The sequence below is a fragment of the Arvicola amphibius genome, chromosome 5, assembly GCF_903992535.2.
Source record: "Arvicola amphibius chromosome 5, mArvAmp1.2, whole genome shotgun sequence".
In the NCBI taxonomy this organism is placed as follows: Eukaryota; Metazoa; Chordata; class Mammalia; order Rodentia; family Cricetidae; genus Arvicola; species Arvicola amphibius.
In genome coordinates, this window is record NC_052051.1 from 58,989,787 (window position 1) to 59,013,548 (window position 23,762).

Here is a 23,762-nt window from a genome sequence, read left to right on the forward strand (position 1 = left end):
TACCTTCTATTTATCCTTTCACCATGAATCTGTGAGAAGCTGACTCTAATGTGTACAGTCTCTAACATGCTATAGACATGTGTCTATGCTGCAGGTATAGACATGTGAGTCTATGTCTACTTCACATGAGCATACACACAAAGTCAACCAATCTCCTTTCACATTATCTATTTGCGAATACTGTTTATTTGAAATTTCTAAAGTCTCTGATTCATAATCAGTAACTTCCTGTCACCAATTGTTAAGCACGTACCACTGTTTGACGCCCTTTATTTAACCACCCAAAGCTAAAGAACCCATGAAAGACTGGGCATTTGTATTGCTGGCTTCTCTGTAAAGAGGAAGCCCAATCCACCCAGCCACCTAAGAACTTTTACACTTCCATTTTGAAAATCTGTAGTTCTCATTATCTAGAAGTTATTCTGTCCCCTCTGTTAAATTACTTTATGCAGCAGCTTAAACGAACACGTCTTGCTTTCATCTAGCATTTCAAATAGGGCAAAGACTGCTGTACAATTTCCAAACACAACTGTGCTAACAGAGATGAATTACGAGAGTTTATATAATTTATATTAGGAATTCATAGACCTAGCAAAAAGGATTAGTACATTTTATTTCAGGGCAGGAGATGATCCTGTCATTAATGGTCGATACTTTCATCATCTTTTAAACCTGAGGAATTTCCTGGGTGACAAGCCTGTAAGGACATATCAGAGATTCACAGCTGTGGGCTTTATCTGGACACGCGCTGCTTTACACACAGTGTGTGGACTACATTCCATCAAAACTGGATTAGGCTGTCAATCACGTCTTCCGATGTATATTGTATTATGATTTTTTGAAAATGTCACTGAGATCAGAGTAATTTCTTGGCTAATTGCATCATGTCTCTTCTTAATACCGTGCATTTAATGGTTTCATTACCTGACGTGACAATCACAAGTCTCTGGTCTGGCATTAAGGGGGGTTTTATTTTTTTCTTACACACACGTGTGTGCACACATACACACACTCACATACACACAATCTAAGGCATATCTTTAGTAAAAAAAAAAGTGTGCATGTTTTTTAAGGTATTTTATATTTTGCAACAGAAAATGAATGCGGAGGATTTCTGTTTCCCCATGGTCTAACATATACATAATAGCTGAAATTGTTTTTCTAATCCCCCAAGCACACCCAATGTTAATACCGTATTTTCCCTTCCTGTTGTAGAAATAGATTAAAGGAGATATTAACCTTTAAGAAACTGTCACTCATTGCTCTTGCCTGTGCCTTTCTCTAGAGAATCTGCTCCAAACACAAAATGTTTGTGATGTGGTGTGAGCTACTTAGCTGTGGGAGATTCTTCTGGAGGAGCACAAGGCTGATGTACCCCTGGTGCATCAGGTCTTACCCTGCTGTGTACAGCTCCTGCTACTGTCTGTTACTGGTGAGAAAATGACCAGCAAGAGGGATTGGGTACATACATAATAAACTTTCTGAAACAGTGGTGTTCAAAAGTTGCCATGATTGAGTTCAGACTTAGACTAAAACGGGTACAGGAAATACATGGGTAAATTAACTAATGCGTTCTTCTCTCCCTATTAATATACTATTAAAAGCATAGTATGAACTTTTGTTGTATTTTTATTTGTTTTTGCATGTATATGTATGCATGCATGTCTGCATCATGTGTGTACATGCATGTGTGTGTGCGCCTGTATGAGGAAGCCAGAGGCTTATGCCAGGTATCCTTCTCGGTAGCCTTTGCCTTTGTCTACGATGCAGGGTCTCTCGCTGAGCACAAAGCTCTGAAATTTAGCTAGTCTAACTTGCCACTTTCCCCAGGGATCCCTTGTCGCTGCCTCTCAAACACTGGGCTTATAGGCAGACCAGTCATACCCACTGATTTTTCACATGGGTTCTGGGTATGTGGATGCTGGTCTTCATGTTCCAGCAAACACTTTAACCACCAAACCATATCCCAGCCCTTTTGTTGTGTTTTACAACACCAAAAGGCTATTGTGTCATACTGTGTGATACCACGATCTTTCGTTGCGAGCTAGGAGTTAGTGGCAGTTAGTTATAGTTCAGAAGTGGAGGAGCATCCTTCAAATGAAGACTTATGAGATAATGTTCTAATTACATAAATGTAGCAATGACATGTTACTTCTGGAGATTGGGTACATATTGCTACCTAAAATGACGGTGATATTATTTGGGGGAGTACAGGTATAAATTTGAGGCGATACAGATGCACCCCAGTTCATGCTTCTGAAAACCCTTCTGTCCTATCAGCAATGGGGAGGATGCCCAACTTCTGCTTTTCTTTGATTTTTCCTTTTCCACCAAAAATACTAATTGAGAACAACAGGACCCGGGATGTGGGTGAAAGATGGGCAGATTTTGCCTGGCATTCTTGGTAGGAGGTGGCAGCTGAAGGATGCACTTGTGTTTGGATCTGACAGCAGCTGTGGTATCCAATTCAAATTCACTGTGGCAGGAAGAAAGAGTGTGAATGCTAAAGAATCCAAGGTGTTTGTAAATACTCTGCTTTGCGAACCATTCAAATCTGCTTTGCATAGATTGCTGCCTTCGCCGGTATAAATGTAGAATGACATTTATAAAAAATTAATGTGCAACCGGTGATGAGTTTTCCTTCTAAATGTTTTTTAAAATAGTATTGCACAATCCATTGGTATTCATATAAAATAGAGAAAGAGCGATGATTAAAAAGCAACTCCTGACTGCTCTGTATTTCAGGAGAAAGAATTAATTGTGATTTCACCGGGCGCTTGCTGCAGATGCAGCCGAGAATCACCTACATTGTAGTCTCAGTAGGTTTCAACATCAATGAACTACCTGTTTGTCCTGCAGACAAACTACTTGCTACTCTGAAAGTGTGCTTGACTGCCAAAAAGCATCCACACGTTGTCAGATCAAGCAGTGGTCATGAGGTATGAGGTAGCCACTTCAAGTGGACGAATTTAGTGTAGACTGATTCTGTGTACCACTGCAAGAGCCTCTAAGTGACAGATTCCATTCCGTTCTCAGCATCAGGATGTAAACCTGGTATACACCAGGTGTGTGTGTGTGTGTGTGTGTATGTGTGTGTGTGTGTGCGGTGTGTTTGCGTGCATGTGTGCATGGTGTGTGGTGTGTGTGCATGGTGTGTGGTGTGTGTGTGCATGGTGTGTGGTGTGTGGTGTGTATGTGTGGTGTGTTTGTGTGCATGTGTGCATGGTGTGTGGTGTGTGTGCATGGTGTGTGGTGTGTGTGTGTGCATGGTGTGTAGTGTGTGTGTGTGGTGTGTTTGTGTGCATGTGTGCATGGTGTGTGGTGTGTGTGCATGGTGTGTGGTGTGTGTGTGTGTGTGTGTGTGTGTGTGTGTGCCACGTATACCCGCAGAGGCCAGGAGAGGATGCCTGATCCTTTGACGTGGGTGTTCCAGGAGGCCTGTGAGTTACTGACAAGAAAGTGGAGAACTGAACTCAGGTTCCAGGAAAGGGGCAAATGCTATTAATCCAAAGCTCCCTCCCCAGCTCCAGTTACCACAGAGGTGACAAAAAGCGGAGGGATGAAGCAGGTGTGGACGCATGTATCGTTTCTCGTGGACAGGACTTGCACACCTGCGCTTTGGTTGCATGTGTACTAGAACCTTTGTCAATATTGTGTGTGTGCTAGAAATCTTGTCTATACATCGAGGTGCCCAGGAGCTAAGCTTAGGCTGTGTTATGTGGCTTCTGGCACTTGTTTGGATTTCACTTGCGCCTCTTTGTCCCTATGGAGGAAGGCTGCCAGCGTCACCTGAGGCAGCGCAGAATACCAGCTTTCACTGGTGAATAGCTTTTGTTTGCCTTTTTCTTTTTTCTTTTTTTTTCTCTGTCCATCTGGGATCACTCTTGTTTGCCTGGCTTACAAATGAAAGAGCAACTGCATTTTGGCCTGAAGAGTCCACGGTGATAGATGGGTAAGTGATCCCTAACTGTTTCTCATACTGTCTTGTGAATGGATAAATGTGTCAGAATTAAAAGATAGTTTATGCTTTGACATTAGAGGGGGGAAAATGAAACAAAGCTGTGTTGTCACCTGCCTGGCAACGCGCAAACACCAGAGATGGATGCACATGTCGCTTTGGAAAAGATCACCGGTGACATTGGTGCTTTACTTGGGAGACGACAAGAAATACCTTGATTGAGAAGAATTACTTAGGCAGTCCCTTGCTGTTATCCTTGGAATTATAGCTGACAACTCCAAATGCATCATGGATGGCGCTTGAGCTGTGGACATAACTCAGGTTAGGCTCTTTTAAATTAGAGGATCTTTGATCAGGACTTCTCAACCCTCAGGATTGGGTGAACACTCCGGGCAAAGTTGCATTGGCCTGTCAGTATCTGAGGACAGCCTTAGAGAATCTTAGGATTGGAAAATAGATTAGGAAAAACACTGACAATGGAGCGTGCAGGTCCTTAAGAGTAAAATGCACCAGAAACTGTCAAGTTTGACCCATGCTATAGTTGGTACCAAAGTCAGGGAGCAAGGCCAGTCAGTCACAAGGAATCCTAACAACTCACCAAGCCACATGGATTAGACACGAATGAGCTTCCTTTCAGAGAGGCGGGACAGTTGGTTTCCTTTACTTGTCACTTGAACCGTAGGTTCCTGGAACCTAATTCAGAGTTATCATAGGACACAGCAGTGAAGACACCAGCGTACTTTAGCTGTTCATTGTCTCTTAACTGGCCAAGCCCATATGGTTGAACTCAAATAGGATAAAGACGCTTGCATATCTTTACCTTATTTGCTGATCCCAGTAATGACTAAGGACGGGGAGGCAAGAATATTATTATTCCCATTATCTGGACTGGAAAATTGAGGCCCAGAGATCTGGCTAATGTGTGTATCTTAGATTTTAGATGGAAACATTATTCATCACTCTGATTCAGGAAGATCAATCGTGTGATCTCTGCATTTCCATTTACACACGGTGAAATGTAAAGTGGGGTTTGCTTCTCAACCTCCAATGTAAGGTTGTTGGAAGAAAAAAAAATCATAACCAGAAAACATTTTAAATAAAGATACAAATAGTGAAAATAATATAATTGCACTGTGGCCATATCAGCTTAGCTTTAGGTATTTTTATGCAGTAACACATTTTTTGGTTTCCCCATGTTTATGAAACCCCACAAACTCCGACTATGTTCTACTCTGCCTGCTCATCATGTCTGTCACCCTGCTGGAGCTATTATGAGTGGATCTGAGGTGTAGATGTGATCTTTTGACAAGTCTATCAATGCGGGACATTACTTTAAGTATGCTAAGGACAGCGCTGTGGTTATTGCTGTTACTGCCAAACAGGCCTGGTTAGCTCTTGTTTACAAGTGTGTTTCCCAAGACTGATAAACACCGAGGGCAGGCTGTCTCCTACTGACCTAGGATTATTTTTCAGAACACAGTGTATCTTTGCCAATTCTAACCCATCTCTCATGGCCTTCCTCTCTTTAAGATGAATGATAATCTCAGAGTGACTTGATTGTATTTTAAACAGCCAAGCACATGACAAAACTGAACTCTTAGGTGATTCTGGGTAATATCTTTTGGTTGATAACCAGGTATCTATGCATTATGTAGTGAACTCATTCATTCACTTATCCATCAAATACTTTGAACATCTAGCCTGTGCTGTCCACACTGGGCTAGATGGACAAGTTGTCTATTAACTCAGAAGATAAAGAGTGATTCTCGAGTTCTACCTTTGTATTTGCTAATAGGGATATATTGTGGATATACTAATACTTAACTCTGTTCATAGGTATTTAACATTAGGCATTGATAACACTTTTAAGAGCTACTGCCTATATTAGAGACAGCAAATCTTGGGAACTATGTGTCCTAATAACCTATGGCTGTCCATTTGCATCTAGGTAAAGAAGAAACATGGGAAAAAACACACTGTGGAATGTCTAAGTACATTAATAATACTACAGGTTTTTTTTGATATTTCTTATTTTGATATTGACCATGAAAAGGAATAGCTTGATATCATCTTCAGCATCTTTGGTTACTAGGGTGAAATATCTGGCCTAAAGCTATTTGGGGGAAATAAGGATTTATTTGGTTTATACTTCCACATCATACTTCACCAAGGAATATCAGTATAGTAACTGGAATGCAAAACCCATGGAGGAACACTGCTCCCAGGCTCATGTTTAGTTAGCTTTCTTATACAGTCCAGGACCACCTTCCTAGGGATTGCACTGCCCACAGTGGGCTGGTTCCATTCTCACCAGCTAAGAGTGGACGTAATCCCCCACAGACATGCACATAGGCAGATAGGATCTGGGCAATTCCTCAACAGAAGATTGCCTGTCAGATGGAAATTAAAGAGAGCCAGGATATATTATTATGTGTACTTTTCACTGGGATGAAAGATTTTTGTGCTGAAAAGCAATACAGTAAGGTTGTAGATCTAGAACACAGGGTGTTGTGTTGATGCAGCATAAGCACCTATAATTCTCTCGGGTCACGAATGAGATAATGGACAAGCAAGCTGATTTGATATCACGAAGTGGCACTCAGGCCCTTTCTTCCATTTATTTGTATAGTTACTCAAATTCTCTTATTTATCCCGTGGCCTACTATGTATTCAAGTCTTGTACCCACCTCTGAAATGGGACATCAGAGAGCAACATACTTCACAACCCTAAATGACCTGGCTGCTCTATCCAATCTCCTGGCTGTTTCTCTCCTGCTCCACAAACTCACAGTTGGGATTCTTGAACTAATGTTTGTAATCACTTTATACTTCTAGTTTTCCTGTTAACCGCGACAGTTCCTCTCAATGTAGTATACCAGCTTGTACTATTTGGGGGAAATATCCCTGACTGCCACTTCCAGTACCTTCATCACAAATGTAATTTTGATACCTATATTCAACTGCCATTCCAATTTTCTCTCATCCTGTTTTCCTCCATGGTGTATTTTTGTGTTTCTCAAATATATACTCCAGAAATACTCAGTTTCTGAAAATATAGATTCTGGAGGCTGTGTGCTGGTTGTACTGATATGAATTTCCCCAAATTCCACTTTCTACAAATGACAAAACTTCCTCTGTATGTACTATCCCATATGAAAGCCACTGGTCATGTAGTATAGTTTAAAGTCAAGCCTTAGATCACAGCAGAACATTTAATAGCACCATGGGCAGAATGTCAGCATAGATCCATCTCATAGGCCCCAAGAAACTCTGTTTTGCTCTTCATAGGTTTCAAAACCTATGAAGAGGAGTAGCAAACACCATTTGACTTTTCTATCTCTCTACTGGCTAAAGAGAGGGGCTGACTCATATCTTACCAGCTGATGTCTGTGGCCAGTCTGTCACCGAGGGATGTGATAATGTCCTATGCCTGAGCTGCAGCAGAGGGCTGTGTTGATGTCTGGGGTCTGCGCTGCCACTGAAGGCCACGCTGAGGTCCCATAGCATGTGCTGACGCCGGAGGCCGTGCGGAAGTCCACAATCCACGTTCCTGCTGTCTGGAAAGCACAGGGAAGCTTCTTTTGCAGTGGTATAGAGGACTGCAGACTCACAGTTGCGAAGGAGAGACACTGAAGGCTTCTGTGACACCCCTCCCAAAGAAACAGGCTCGAGAGGAAGCCTATTGAAGAGAACTTTTAAAAGCTGTGCTAAGGATGCTGAAGAGAAGCTCTCCACTACTGATGGCATCTGGAGTGGGAGTCACGGAAGGACTCGGTTTTCTTGAAGGAACTGGCCACTGGGAGTGTGACCATGCTCCAGTGAGCGCATGGACAACACAAACTGGGCTTGTTTTTTTTTTTTTTTTTTTTTTTTTTTTTTTTTTTTTTGGTGGGAGGAGGGTGGGAGGTATCTGGGAGGAAAATTAGTGTGATCAGGGTGCATTATGTGAAATTCCCAAATAATCAATAAAAATATTATATCGGACAAATATTAGTGTGAACCCATCAAGGATGAAGTAATATCTGTCTATGACTCAATATTTAAAAATGTTAGGAATCAAGACAAAAGTGAAAATGGATATGAGAGGCCACTCTTGATGGCACTTACTGAGGTAAAGTGAATATGACTGATGTGTTTACCTGAAAACAAGTATCAGTATGTGTGTACATGAGCATTCACACACACACACACACACACATACACACACATATACACACACGAGTTCAAAGGTATTTCATTCATTGGTGAAAAATAGATACAGAAATGCTTTAAGCCTACTAATTAAGAGGAACATGAATCATATTAGGTCAGCTGTATTACATTGCAATCAAGTTAGATGCCTCATGAAATGGATAACGAGTCACTAGGGCTTCTGAGGTATGTGTTGCCTATCCTGATTTGTAGTTCAAGGTGTTGGCCAGAAGAGTTGTGTGACCCAAGAACGGAGGTCCCACTGAATAGCACTGTTCCCATGGACCTTCCAGATCATTTTTACAGGGTGAACTCAGTGCTAAATGTGATACTGTGGGTATGCATGAAATCAGCCTTTAAGTGGCACGATTTGGACAAATTTAGTTTTTTTTTAAACAGAGGCATATATTTATAAAATGCATTTCATACTTAATATGATGCATGACATATTACTGCTTACCCATTCCCTTCTAGCCAACAAAGCATGACTTAAACAATTATGGGAACCGTTTTATGTAACTGGAAAGCGAGCAGACTGGATTTCTACCTAGAGTGAGACTCCAAGGAGTCCATCAAGTTCCTGTAGAAAGACCCCCCAGAATGAAAAAGCATCTCTGATACAAAGTGGAACGCATTTGCCATATGGATTATCTCTGTCTGAGGCATGATATTTAGGTAATGTCTCCTCTTTTTCACTTGGTTCTGATGAGATCAACAGAAGTACTAGTTCTGCAGATTGTAAACCTCACTAGGGGATAAAATTATCCACATCACTTGTCAAGCAACATGGCAAGGAGACAGTTTTCAGATGTAAATGTTAACTTTCCTTTGCATCCGAGACATTTTCCCCCTATCTCCACCACACTGCATGGCAATCGCTTAAAATACAGGCGATGAGCCCCTTTGAAAAGCATGCTGGGCCACCATTTTGCTCAAAAAGAACAAGTCGAATCAATGAGCACATGGAAGATTCTTTATTTGTTCAAATTCAGTAAAATACCCCTAAGACCTGTCATAGATCAAAAAGACAGAGCGATAGATTGTACGTGACAGTCAAGTTAAAGCAAAGACTGCACTTGGCTGCTAACATTGCTCAAATTGTATCATAAACTGCACACTATTATAAGCTGTGTTTGATGCTGACCATCAGCTTTAAGCAGCATCTAACTTCATCAGCATCTGAATATTTAAGTTTATTTCTCTGACGTGTAAGTCTTACCCTCGGTAGGGTTACAGTTTTTATGAAAATAGGATTTCAGGTCATGTACTATGTGATTAAAATGAACCACGGCCACCAACCTGGTGCAGATTTGCTCACAGGCTGGGCGTAGCCCTGGATTAGCACTTTGGTGAATTCTGTAGAAGTTAGCTTTTCTTCCCGTTATGTTCGAGAGCTGAAAGGTCATGAGTAAAGACAATCTTTGGGAAAGAGATGGATCGGAATAGAATTCGAGGACTACCATGCAAATCTAGGCTGGTTCCTATAGCCCATTAGCTATCATCCATGCACAGAGATGAATGGATAGCATATATAGGTCATGATTTCATCATGAGGAATACATAAAATTATGTATATAAAAATAACATGGTGTTTAGCCTATAGTATGCGGTAAAAAAATGCTAAAATGCTGCTCTTATTTGTATTATTTCAATGGACTCAGATTCCCAGCTCCATTGGACATAAGCATTCTTTTTCTTTTTTAAAATTATATACTTGAAAAATTTTGAGGATTTTGTTCTGTATTGCAAATGCAGTTTAGCTGAAAGTGTTAAAGCAGCAAATAAATATGAAAGATGAAAGGTCAAAGTCCTTCTTTAGCTATGTATTATTTTTCTACATTATTTTCCCTTTGGAATTTATTTACTTGCTTGTTTCTTTATTTCAACACACACACATGTACATACACACATGCATGTGGATTTCACACACATTTTATCAGTCAATACCATATCCTGAGAGTTTTCTCAAAGCATCTCTTTAGGTCCATTGTAGAAAGAGTTTGCATTTCCCACATAATTAATGCTACGATCTCTTCCTTCTGTAAGTTCACCATATCTACATTGTATTCAAACCACCACATGGTATCAATTACATAATATATTTAATCATCCTTCCAGTGAAAGGCCACTCAACTACCCTCAGTATTTGATATATACTTATTTTCCAAACAGGAAGAGTGTTTTTTTTTCCAGGTGTTAAAGTAGAAATCTTGATTATTCTGAGGCCTTTGTTTTATTTCCCCAATCAATGAAGTGCAATTCTGTCCTGTTGCTGAAGGCCCAGGGAATCAAGTTAAACCTTTTGGAGATTTCTGTGACCCTCTGTGTCTGTGGGACATGCTTTATTTAATTTTGGTCTTTGTGTGTATGTGTTCATGTGTGCGCGCACATAAGGATGTGGATGCACATATGTGTTGATTGAGAGTCTAATGCCAGGTGCCTTTATCTTTGTGCAGCTTATTTTGTGAGACAGGCTCTCTCTGAAGCTGGAACCAGCTATTCTGGCTAGACTGACAGACGAGCCAGCCTACGGATCTGTCTCCCTTCCTCTGCTTCTCTTGCCCCATCCCAGGTCCCCGTGCTTGGATTATAGACATGTACTACTGTCTTTGGCTTTTGTGTGGATGCTGGGGACACAGACTCAGGGCCTCATGCTTGCTAGCACTTTATTGACTCCCCATCTTCCCAATCTCAGTCATAATTTATTAATCAGAATAATATTTAAAATATTCCTTTATTCTATCAGAATCTCTTTGCACCTTAAAAAAAAATTCACTAACCGCCGTTGGTTGACTGTCTGCTACATGCAGGTGTTTCATCCCCATTTGCGATGATGTTAAGTCGTTTCACAGGGTTAAAATTCCCAGTTGCAGAGGTAGTGACTGGAGCCCAGGCTAACTGAATGACCAGAACTGATTAGATCAGATCACACAGGTTTATAGAAACTTAGTGCTCTCCCGTGCTTCGAAGCACAATCTAAGCCTTGGCTCTCTAGCCCCACCACACTGTGCTTCACTGCGGTGCCCCAATGCCTTCCAGGCACTCAGAGCCGAGACCAAGCACGGATGATGCTCGCCGTGGCCTCTTTGATTTGGCCATTCATTTGGCTACTGCGTACTCTGGCCTTTGTGGAACTTGAGCAGTTTGAGCAAGCACCCTCATCTGCATTGCTCGCTGTTCCTGAAGCCTACACACTATCGCAGACCTGTGCAAGGCTTGCAGTCTGCAACCTGCAGATCTGCCATCTCCTGGTGAGTGCTCATATCAGATCATCTCCACCCCAGGGTTCGCTCCACTCCCTCCCTCTACTGCTCCATCATGGGCACTGATACTTGATTTCCAATGCTATGTATTCATTTCACCTGTTTCTCTTTACTCAATAGTTTCTATTCAAGGCCAATAGGATGAGTCAGCTGGTAAAGGCATTTGCTACTAAACCTGAGGACCAGAGTTCTATCCCTGGGAACCACATGATGGAAAAAAAAATGAATGGACTCATGCAAGTTGTCCTCTCGTTTCCACATACTCACAAACAGATATGCATCCAAAATAAATGTAATAAATATTTTAAAAACATTTTCATATTCATCTCAATTCTCTGTAATTATTGTCCCTTATTTAGTGTCTGCATTGCAAGATCCTGCAATATGTTAGAGAGAAGAAGAGATCAAATCTTTATTAAGGCTTATTATTTTTAACAGCTTTGTAAGAGCAAAACTGCAAAGTCTCATAATCATACACAGCAGTCCCGGGAAATGCAATCAGAATTTAATCTGTTTGATCTGTGATGATTTGGGCTCAAAATACTTTGGGAAATAGAAAAGCTGTATGTCATTTCAAAGATAAACAATATTTAAGCAGAATATTAAGGAAAAAATGAAACATATCGGTAATGGTAGTATGTTTAGAAAAACATATATACCCCAACAATGCACTTCAGGAAGATGAAAATGATCTGAAAAACATAATTCATGGTTTTACTCCCTGCAAGGAACAAGGAGGGGGGAACATAATTCAAAACATAAATGAATTAATGTATTTAAAATATGATAGGTAAATTTCAAGAGATTTTCATGGAAATTACCGTGTTCAAAAGCATCCATTATAGGGTTTCAAAAAACAATAAAAAGTGTGTTGCTGACTCATTTAGGATGGCTACGGTACAGATGGTATTAATATCATTATGTCCTCAAATGCTTTCAGTGAGCACCTTGATATTTTTACCAAGATCAATTATTTTAAGCCCAACATATGTTTTTGAACAAACCACTTGTTATGTGAACTCACATCCTTGATATCTTTAGCAGCGGGAGCTTCTGTTTTGAATACACAGATGTACTGTTTGAATGCTGTGCACGGCATTGTGGTGCCGGGGAAACCTGTGCGGCTAATAACAGTCTGCGTGTTTATCCTAGAGGTGGTAGCAGGGGCAGATGGTCTCAAGTTTGGGTCACTTTCATTTTGAGGTGTACTTTGTACTTTTTGCTGAGGCAGCTGCAGGAATCAACTAAAGCAAACCCTCCGTGCAGAATGGATGCATGGAGCATGGTGCATCTCCAAGACAGGATTTAGAGGATTTGGTTTGAGGAGTGGTTGTTTCAGATGGATGAAAATGAGCAGGAGAGAATGCTCCTCAAGTGTATGTATCAGAATCTGGGGACGTATGTGGGGGTCTACCTTATTTTGACTCCATTGTTCCAAGGTGGAGCTGAGGAATTTTTGTATTCCTGCTTCTAGCATATTCCTCATTGACACAAATGCTGTTCGTTCAGAGATCACAGGTCCAGAATCACCATGGGAAAGGATATGTATGTGAATCAGAGAAAAAGGGGGGTCAGAGGATGTTTTCACACATCTCCTTATGGAGACGTCCACGTGCAGCTTCAGGGAAGAGGTGGAAAAAGTACTTCCTGGATACTAGTCGGCCAAGGAGAGCATGCTTCTTGGATAGCTTTAGTCCCACGAACCTCTGCAAGCCCCTTTCTGCCTCCTGATTCATACGGTACGAGGATGAGATAGAGAGAGGTAGATGGGAGAAAAAGCTTACCAAATGATTTGGATGAATCCATTTCTGTTTTAAAATCAGCTGACAGACCTCACCCACAGTATATGTAAGAACGGACCATCATGAATTAGCCACCACAAATCCACCCCTTTTCAACTTGATACCCCAAACATGTTTCCTTAATGTAGCATTTCCATTCATGAGTTCCTAAAAGCCATAAACATGGCAGTTTATGAGCCCACATAATCTACCGTTCTAAACACAGTTCAAAATTCCAAATTCAAGCTTTCTTCTGAAATTTACCAAAAACCTCTTAGGGTCACTCTTAAATGAAAAGCAAATTCTATATTCCCAACATACAATGGCAAAGAGTAACGCTCCCATTCTGAAGAGGAAGAACTGACCCAGGCCAGTTCTGGAGACAACTATACAGCCTTATAGTAGTAATTCTAAACAGGTGCAGATGATTTGGGAAGTAAAGTGACAGTTGAATCCTTTTAAAAAATGGGCTTGAGCTGGTGATCCTCACCCCTTGGCCTCTTCAGCATATCCTACCTGAGTGCAAAACCCAACAGGAAAAACACTAATCCCTGCAGTTCTGTGTTTGCTGTCTAGTGCATATAATGTCATGGCATGAGCTCCCTTGGGCTTTGGCAGCCCAGGGCTTATCATTTTGCCACTCTCAGCCGACCCACACATCTTCTTTCCTAGGCTGACTCCGCCCTGTCACCTACAACTCTCGTCCATGTGCTGGGCACCTGCAGCGTCCTGCTGGGACCTAACAAGCAGCTTTGATTTCAGGATCTATTAAAGTGTCACACAGCATCCTCCCAGGGCCTCACTGCAGGGGATTTGACTCTGCACACATTGGTTCACAGGCTGTCCTTTGGGATCTCACCAAAAGCCTCCATGACTTCAGAACGAGCATCCAGTTGGTCTGCTGACAGCTGTAACAGTGAATGAGCCCCCATTGGACCATGACTGAAGCAGCCCCCAAGGTCCTGGGTGGCTGAATGTGTGAAAGCACCCTGCAGGCACTTCCTTGTGAGCAGGATAACCCAGTGGCTCCCTCTTCTCAAGGGAAACTCAAGAACTGTTTATAATTTTATACCCAGAGAATATGATGCCTGTATTCTGGCCAATGCCTAAGATGTCCTCAAGGTATCTTTCCTATTGTCTAGTCCAAAGGACTCATCTGCTGGCTTATTCATTCACTTCTTTGGAGACAGGATATTGCTATTTAGTTCAGATTGGCCATAAACTCACAATTTCCATGCTTCTGGTTCTTAAGTACTGGGATTAAAGGTAGGATTGGCTGCCTAGCTTCTTTTTAAGACTCCCAGCCTCTTTAACAACTACAGTCTTTGTTCACAACTTTAAATTTTCCTTTTCTGGCCAGTTTGCCTACTTTTTCATAACCCTTCACTCTGCTTTTTATTCCCAATCCTCACTGTAAATATATCTAAAATCAGACAATAACCATGCCCAAACTGGAATGCTATGCGCTTTTAAAACTTCCTCTACCAAATTAATTAGTCCATCACCTCTTTTAAACTTCACCTACCAGAAAGTTTCAGGAGATGCTCAAAATGTGGACAAGTTCTCTTCCATATATTAATGGCTTCTTGTTGGCATCAAAAGCCTCATTGTACAGCTGTTATTGTCTGCAATTACATTGGCATTCTGATCTGTGTTCTCAATAGACTCACACTTTAAGCTCTGCTTACAAAATGCTAGACCTTTTCTAATCAACATCTCCAAACTCTTTCCACATTCAGTCCCCAAATCTTAGGAACCATGCTGATGGACCAGTCACAATAATAACTGTGCTTGTCTGCACTTGATCTTAGCAAAAAGTCAAGAAGGGACAATGGTTCTTCTCTGGAACCCACTTTCTGTATTCCTCAGGACTTTATGTCACTATGACAAACAGCTGAGAATGAAGTATTTATTTTGACTCACAGTTTCTGAGGGTTCAGTCCCTGGTTATTTGGTTCCATGTTTTAGCTTTGTATGAATCAGAAAATCATGGAGGACAGGAAGCAGAGAGAATGGCGGAATTTAGGAAAAGGTCAAGACAAGAACCAGCTTCTGGGGTAATGGTCCTAGTGACCTTGTCCTAAATCAGAAGGACATCCTACCTCCTTCTAATAATCTACTACAAATTCAAATCCTTTAATGACACCTTTCAATAGGCCCCCATGACTTAATGGTATCTGGAAACTCCTTCAAAGACACCCAGGAGTATATTCCGCTGACCTCCCTGGCATCTTTAAACTAATAAATTCTGTGGTTAAACTGACCTTCCTACTCATACCATCACCCTAGAGGCTCATGTCAGAAAACTGCTTGCTACTGGAGGAAATTCCATTTTGTCCGTCATCAGCAGTTTTAGGCTTAGCTCATCTACTACCTGGATCTGCTTTGTATGGTAGATGCGAGAGACCCTTAGTTCAAGGAGCTCGGCCTACAGTGGGAGAGAGATAGGTGGAGAATAAGTGCTGAGAAGAGATGACTATTAAATCCTTGGTACTGGTGTTTCATGACAGCTGACGTGTGCCATGGGCTATTCAGAAATACCTCCCCCAAAGGGAAAAGGAAGATCTCTGAATAATCCAAAAGGATCTACAGAGATCTTCATATGGAAACTTTCTGCCTGTTTAAGACAATGGTTTCTAATGAGAATCTGTATCCACTTTGAGGGCTTTGTCAATTCAAAGGAAACCATATTATACATGCACTATTTGTTCAGCAAGAATATGGTAACACTGTTAAGAAATATGGACAATTATGTATCATTTGATAGTCAAAAAACCCGAGTTATTATACATAGAAAATAAATACAAGATCATTTTTGTAATCATTTAAAATGGTAGTCAGGGAAGTTTTTAAATATTAATTGTTGGTGTCTACACCTGTTTAGGCAAAGCCTTAAAATGATCCCTTGAGCCCTTTTAGGCCTGACCAGAATTCCTGCAGTTAGTACCAAACAGGTCAATGGACTGAGTCCTGACGAGTGGAGCAGCTATGTGAAAAACAAGACAAAACAAAAAGCTTGAGCAGATGTTTGTCTAAAGAGCACGCCTCCTGGCACCTGCCTTTGTTAGCCAGAGGCTCAGGGACAGTCTAAACTTTCTTTCAGCCTTCTAGTTCTCTAGAGTGTCACCTATACCATGTTCTGCTTCCCTGAGTGATGTGGGATTCTCCTCTGTATGCTGTGAATATGTTTTCTTACCATTGGTTAATAAAGAAACTGTTTTGGCCTATGACAGGGCAGAAGATAGCTAGGCGAAAAAACTAAACTGAAGTCTGGCAGAAAGAAGGCAGAGTCAGGCAGATGCCATGTAGCTGCCCAGGAAGCAAGATGTAAGGTAACAAGCCACGAGCCTCGTAGTAAAATATAAAATAATAGAAATGGGTAAGATGTAAGAGCTAGCTAGAAATACATCTGAACCGTTGGCCAAACAGTGTTGTAATTAACATAGTTTTTTGTGTAATTATTCAGGTCTGGGTGGCTGGGAAAGGAAGGTGCAGTCTCTGTTTATACTTGAAGATCCTGGTCTTCTTTTTCTTGGAGGCTCTGTGTAGGAACACAGGATCTGGAGTTTATGAGGATGCACTGAACACCCCATCTGCATTGCTCATGTTCCTTTCTTCTTGCAGGGACTCAGCCCACTACCAGCTCCAGAGCCAGAGCTAAGGTTAACTGAGTGGAAAACTCAGAGCTCTTCCTCTCTAACTTGTAGCAAACTCACAAGCTCAGAGACAAAGGGAGCACAGAGTTTTCACCCAGCAAATCTGTCTTTTCTCCTAGAAGTAATAGGGCCACTTAAGTGTTTTTAAACAAGGGACTTAATAAAATCTGCATTTTCAGGGTCCACTCCATGGATTGCATTTAGAATGCATGAGCAGCAAGCAAATGCTACTTAACTCTTCTACATTAAATGTTTTGTGGCAAATACTGCATGTTTTGAAAAAAAACATTGAAAAGTTCCATATGTTGTTAAAATAACCTCAAGTTACTTAACTCTAAGCAGTTAACCTTCATGTTTACAACTCTCCATAAATCACCTAGGGTCTAGACAGCTTCAAACTATTTGCTCATTTTTGTCACCGTACAAATGTTTGAGGACTCTGCTGCGTCAACATATTTCTGGTTTTTTTGCTTATAAATAATACACACATATAACTGGTTATCACCATGTAGAAGAATGAAAATAGACCCATGTCTATCACCGTGCACAAAACTCAAGTCCATGCCGGGCGGTGGTGGCGCATGCCTTTAATCCCAGCACTCAGGAGGCAGAGGCAGGCGGATCTCTGAGTTCGAGGCCAGCCTGGTCTACAAGAGCTAGTTCCAGGACAGGCTCTAGAAACTAAAGGGAAACCCTGTCTCGAAAAACCAAAAAAAACCCTCAAGTCCAAATGGATCAAAGACCTCAACATGAAGCCAACCACACTGAGCCTCATAGAAGAGAAAGTGGGAAGTACACTTGAATGCATTGGCACAGGAGACCACTTCCTAAATATAACCCCAGCGGCACATACACTGAGAAAAGCAATTAATAAATGGGACCTCCTGAAACTGAAAAGCTTTGTAAAGCAAAGGGCATGGTCAGCAAGACAAAATAGCAGCCTACAGAATGGAGAAAGATTTTCACTAACCTCACACCAGACAGAGGGCTGATCTCCAAAATATACAAAGAACTCAAGAAATTGGTCATCAAAAGAACAAATAATTCAATAAACAATGTGGTACAGATCTAAACAGAGAACTTTCAACAGAGGAATCTAAAATGACTGAAAGACACTTAAGGAAATGCTCAACATCCTTAGCCATCAGAGAAATGCAAATCAAAGCAACTCTGAGATTCCATCTTACACTTGTAAGAATGGCCAAGATCAAAAACACTGATGACAACTTATGCTGGAGAGGATGTGGGGTAAAAGGAACACTCCTGCATTGCTGGAGGGAGTGCAAACTGGTACATCCCTTTGGATATCAGTATGTCAATATCTCAGAAAATTAGAAAATAACCTTCCTCAAGACCCAGCAATACCACTTTTGGGTATATACCCAAAGGATGCTCAATTGCCCCACAAGGACAAGTGCTCGACTATGTTCATAGCAGCATTGTTTGTCATAGCCAGAAACTGGAAACAACCTAAATGCCCTTCAATTGACAAATGGATAAGGAAAATGTGGTACATTTACACAATGGAGTACTACACAGTAGAAAAAAATAATATCTTGAAATTTGCAGGCAAATGAATGGATCTAGAAAACATCATATTGAGTGAGGTAACTCAGACCTAGAAAGACAAATATCATATGTACTCACTCATAAGTTGCTTTTAGAATAATACAAAGAAAACCAGCCTACAAATCACAATCCCAGAGAACCTAGACAACAATGAGGACTCTAAGATAAACATACATTGATTTAATGCACATGGGTAGTAGAAAAAGACAAGATCTCCTGAGTAAATTGGGAGCATGGGGACCTTGAGAGAGATTTGAAGGGGAGGAGGAAAGCAGGGAGGGGAGCAGAGATCAATAAAAATCAATTTAAAAAAAGATTATTCTGTTAGATGTAGCAAAGTGATTGCTAAGAGACAGCGCTAATGATGACTTGATCATATTTAGATCTTCCTCCCAAGGACTAATAATAACATTTTTTGGTCTTTGTTTTGAATTATTATATTTCTGCTTAATTTTTTGAATATATACTTATATTAGTTCTTGAGAATTTTGTATGTTTTTTAAATCATTTTTATACCTTAAGTTCTCCCAGATCTATCTTTCCCTAGCTGCCCAATTTTGTGTTCTTTTTTTTTTTTGGTTTTTCGAGACAGGGGTTCTCTCTAGCTTTGGAGCCTGTCCTGGAACTAGCTCTTGTAAATGTCCAATTTGTGCTGCTGTAGCATTCTTGGATGTGAGGCCTTCCATTGGAGCATGGCCAACTTCTCAGAAACTACCTTATGACAGCAAGCAGATCCCTCCTCTCCCAGTAGCTATCAATTGCTAATAGTTCCTAGACTAGGACTGGGGCTGTTCTCAGCTCTCCTCGCTGGGCTTGAGCATGCCCAGTCTTTGTGCCTCTGTCACAGTCACTGTGAGGTCACATGTTCAGCTGCTTTGGTGTGCCCAAAAGTCACTGTTTTCCTTGCTGTCACCCACCAACTCTGGATCTTACTCTCTTTCTGCCCCTTCTTCCACAATGATTCAGGAGCTTTGAAAGGAGGGAGTGCAGCACACTGATGTTACCTAGGACTGAGGAGTCTGAAGTTTCTTATTCACTATGCCCTGCACCACTTGTGGGCCTCTGTGTTAATTTCCATCTATCACGAATAAAAATTTCTCTGATCATGATTAAGAGATGAATATGGTTGTAATTTTGTGTAGCTTTTGCTGGCTTGTTGCTGCTGCCTGTGTGCAGTCCCCATTTCCTGGGGTGCAGGGGGTCAGAAGACACGAAGTCAATGGCACAGGCTCCAGAAGATTCCACAGAAACTCTTTATTGAAAACAGGTTGGGGATTTTTATTGGGTTAGGGAAATCAAACTACCACAGGAACATTTCTGGTTGATCCTCTGGAAACTGGCAGTCACCGCTGGTGTTTTATGATTGGCTAAAAGTATGTATCATCAGTTACCGTGATTTTGGTCTGCTGAGAGGTTCTCTTGGCCAATTTTGCTTACTCACTGTGAATTTGCATGCACTTGCTTGTGTTTGCACTATTGCCCTGCCTCAGTTTTGGAAGGTGCTATACAGTACTGGATAACTGAAGAGTAATCAGCAGCCTCATCTAATTTAAACCAAAGGAGCTACAGTAATGACTGGCTTGGCAAGACAGGCCCACTGGTGTAATAATGGTATGAATGTCTTATGAGGATACCACCTCTTGCTGATTGGATTTAAGTATCAACCCACGAGATGAAACCCATACTATTATTTTTCTAAATGAAACAGTTTTGTGTGTGTGATATTATATATATGAAGTGTATGTGTATAGGCTAGTGATGGTGTGTGCTTATTTGTACAGTTATATATGTATTTGTGGAGGCCAGAGGATGTCCTACTTAACTGTGTGCCACCTTATTTTTCAGGCAGGGTCTCTCACTGAACTTGGCACAATGGAATGGTTAGACTGGGTGCTAGGAAACTCTAGAATCTTCTTTTTGCCTCCCCAGTACTGAGACTATTGATGTGTGCCATCACACCTAGACTTTTCTGTGGGTGTTGGGAATGAGACTTAGACCCTTATGCTTGTCTAGTGAATACTTTATTGACTGACCCACTGCTATATCACTTTACACCATGTTAATATGGAACATAATTTCCAGCTTTGCTTCCTTCAAGCATTTGACAGGGGTAAAATTAATTTCAATGAAAACAAGTTTTTCCTTAATAAAGCTCATCTGAAGGTACCTTTGCTGTGGGACAATGGTTTTATCCTGTAAAGATTTGTTTCTTGTACTTGCTTAATAAAATGCTGATTGGCTAGTAGCTAGGCAGGAAGTAGAGGTGGGGCAATAAGAACAGGAGAATTCAGGGAAGAGGAAAAGTCAGTCTGCAGTAGTCACCCAGCCGCAGAGGAAGCAAGATGAGAATCCCTCGCAGAAAAAAGTACTAAGCCACATGGCTAATGTAGGCAAGAATAATGGGCTAATTTAAGATGTGAGAAAGAGTAAATAAGAAGCCTGAGCTATTGGGCCAATCATTTTATAATTAATGTAGGCCTCTGTGTGTTTATTTGGTACTAAACAGATGTGGGACCTGGTGGGACAGAAATCTCAGACAACATACCTTGCTACAGTGTTTGTCAAGAGAGCAGTCACACCTATATGAGTTTAGGAAAAACTTGGTTAAACTAAGAAACATCTCCTCTAGGACCATAAAGGTACTAATTATAAAGATATGATAGGCTTGATATGCTTCCCAAACTTTGATGAAAAGAACTTTGTCAACGCCAGGTGTAAATCACCAAAGACCCATCTTCGAAGGTACAGTTTGGTACTGACTGCACATTAAATCTGCACCACTGGTTAGCATCAAGATTACAGGTTTAACTACTGACTTTCAGCAATCTCCAGAGAGGACGATTTTCAGTGGAGAAAATGCTTGCTGCAAAACTATAATATTTTTATACGAGTGGATTCTCAATACACGTTTGTGGATTAAGCTGAAATCCAAGTACGAGCCAGGGTGACAAAGAGCCTGTAAGGCCATTGAAGTGAAGAGGCTGATGGAAGGCTGTGGGCATGGAAAGGCAACGATGAGACTGAAAGAGAGCAGACTAAGCATCTGCGGAGACTTTAAAACACAAGGCCTGGTTGTCAGGCCTGGCTCTTGTGTGTGTTCCAGGTTGGCGAGTTATGCTTGTATCTGGAAACTCAAGGAGCCTTGGTGGTTATCCTCCCGAAATGTGTTTCTGATTTGCTTACATTTATTTTGTGAATAAATAATGACCAGGTCGAGAGAAAAAGTTTTCTAAAAGCTGCTTCTTTATCCTCCTTGTTACTGTACTGTAAGAATTTTCTTCCAGAGTATGTGAGGGTGTTAGTCAGTATCTACGCTCCTCATCACAGAGTCTCAATGAGAAGTCAAAGTAGCTAACTCGAGGGAACTAATGAATTTTTTAAGGCTTGCTTGCAGAGCGATGGATGTGGGGTTATTGGCAGAAGCAAGTATGTCTTGAAATCAGCCATACCAGATAGTATGTGCTTAGTATGGACAGTGACTCCACATGGCTGCCTACATGGAGTCCTCTTCCTTCATTTTCCAGCCAATGTACTTAACGTCTCCTCAAGACCCTGAGGTCATGTACAATTAGGGCAGAATTCCACGTAAGTGCCTGGGCAGAGTGGCTGAATATTCAGGTGAGGGTCTCACGACCATTTTCATCTCCTCCTTCTGTGAGGGAAGGTCAACAGTCAACAAGCCCAGCTTGTTGTGATTAGGAGGTACAGTTGAACTGAAAATGACGGCAGTTTGTCTCGGAGGATAGTCCTACACAACATACCAGTTGCATACAATTTACCTTCTGAATTCGATTTTGAGTTCATAGCAAGTATAGACCACGCAAAATACAGCTGGAGTTTCCCTTAGTGACTACCGGCACTCTTCCCAAGTAGGCACTTTATAAATTCCTTACAAATAAACGAATTAAGTGTTGCTTAATGCTTCTGACTGGACTATGTCCCTGTTTCCAGAAGGGATATTTTCTGGGTAATATCAGTGTCTTTCTTGTTCGCACCCCCTTGAGTCATACTTGGTGCTGATGCAAGCGAAGTGACTTATTGTCCACTAGATAGTTTCATATGAAGGCTTGGGCATGCTAGAAAGACTATTCCTATAATAAGAGGATTGGGACTTTGGGTATCTTAGTAGCAATTAGACTTTCCACTCTCTTAGGAGAGGAAGGAGCTGGAGCTGGAATTCAGCTATCTAGTCAATGATTTCGTCAGTCAGGCCTATGCAGTGAACCTGTGATACAAGCCCCGGGACCTGGGGCTCAATGGAGTTTACTGGCTGGTGAACTCATCTGATGTTTTGAAAAGTTGATGTGTTCTGGCTACAAAGAGAGAAGGCACACAGTACTTAATACTGCACAGACTTCAACGTCTGCTGGTTCCAATCAGTACTGGTGACTAACACTGTATCATGCTTTTCTGCCTTCAGTTGTCTGTATTTCTCAATAACCACCACACGGTCTACTCTGGTGTCATCATCATAACCTAATATCGTGCATGGCTCATTGTTTGTTCCTAGTGGTTGCTTTCTGGAACTGTAATGTATTACTAAGTATTTACACATGTGCCAAATTGAGCTTGAGTTCCCCAAGGCATGACCTTACAGTTAAGGTTCAATCCAGATCTCCATGAACACAAATAACATCCCTGAAAATATTAAGCTGATACCACTGCCAGACGTTGCACACCTGGCTTTGAAGTAATTGAAAGGTAGCTATACTGTGGGTGTGCTTCCTACCCCTTGTGCATTTTCTCTTAGCATCTCTGCCACCATGCTGTATTATCTTTCGAAAGAAATGTAAGAAACACTGAACATACCATAAGTAAGGTCCAGGATTTTAATTTAGTTCCTAGTTTTCTGGTCTGGGTGTGGTCATTCAAGTTTTTCAGGCCTGGTCACAGGAGTGGAACCTTGCATGCCCTCATAGTAAAGGAGGGGATGTATATGTGTGTAGCACAAAAATCAAGCCTCGTAGACCAACTTTTAAAAAGTGGGCAAGCTCCCAAGCAACCAGTATCCCACACAGAACGAAAGCGTTTTATTCTTCTTTGGAACTCAGGAAAATTACACAGGAAGCTAAAATGTGTTTATTTTTCCAGAAGATACATAAAAAAATTCTAGAAGATTCCTGTTTGTGTAGATGTGTATGATGTATATGCCTGTATGTTTGTGAGTGTGGGCTCATGTGCACCACAGTGTGTATGTTGGTCAGAGGACAACCTTGGGTGTTGGGAGGCCTTGCCTGCCGCCTTGTTTGAGTCAGGGTCTGTTGTTCACTGCAATACACCATGCTGGCTGACCCTGAGCTTCCTAGGGGTCTACTGTCTCTCCCCCTCATCTTTTCATAGGATG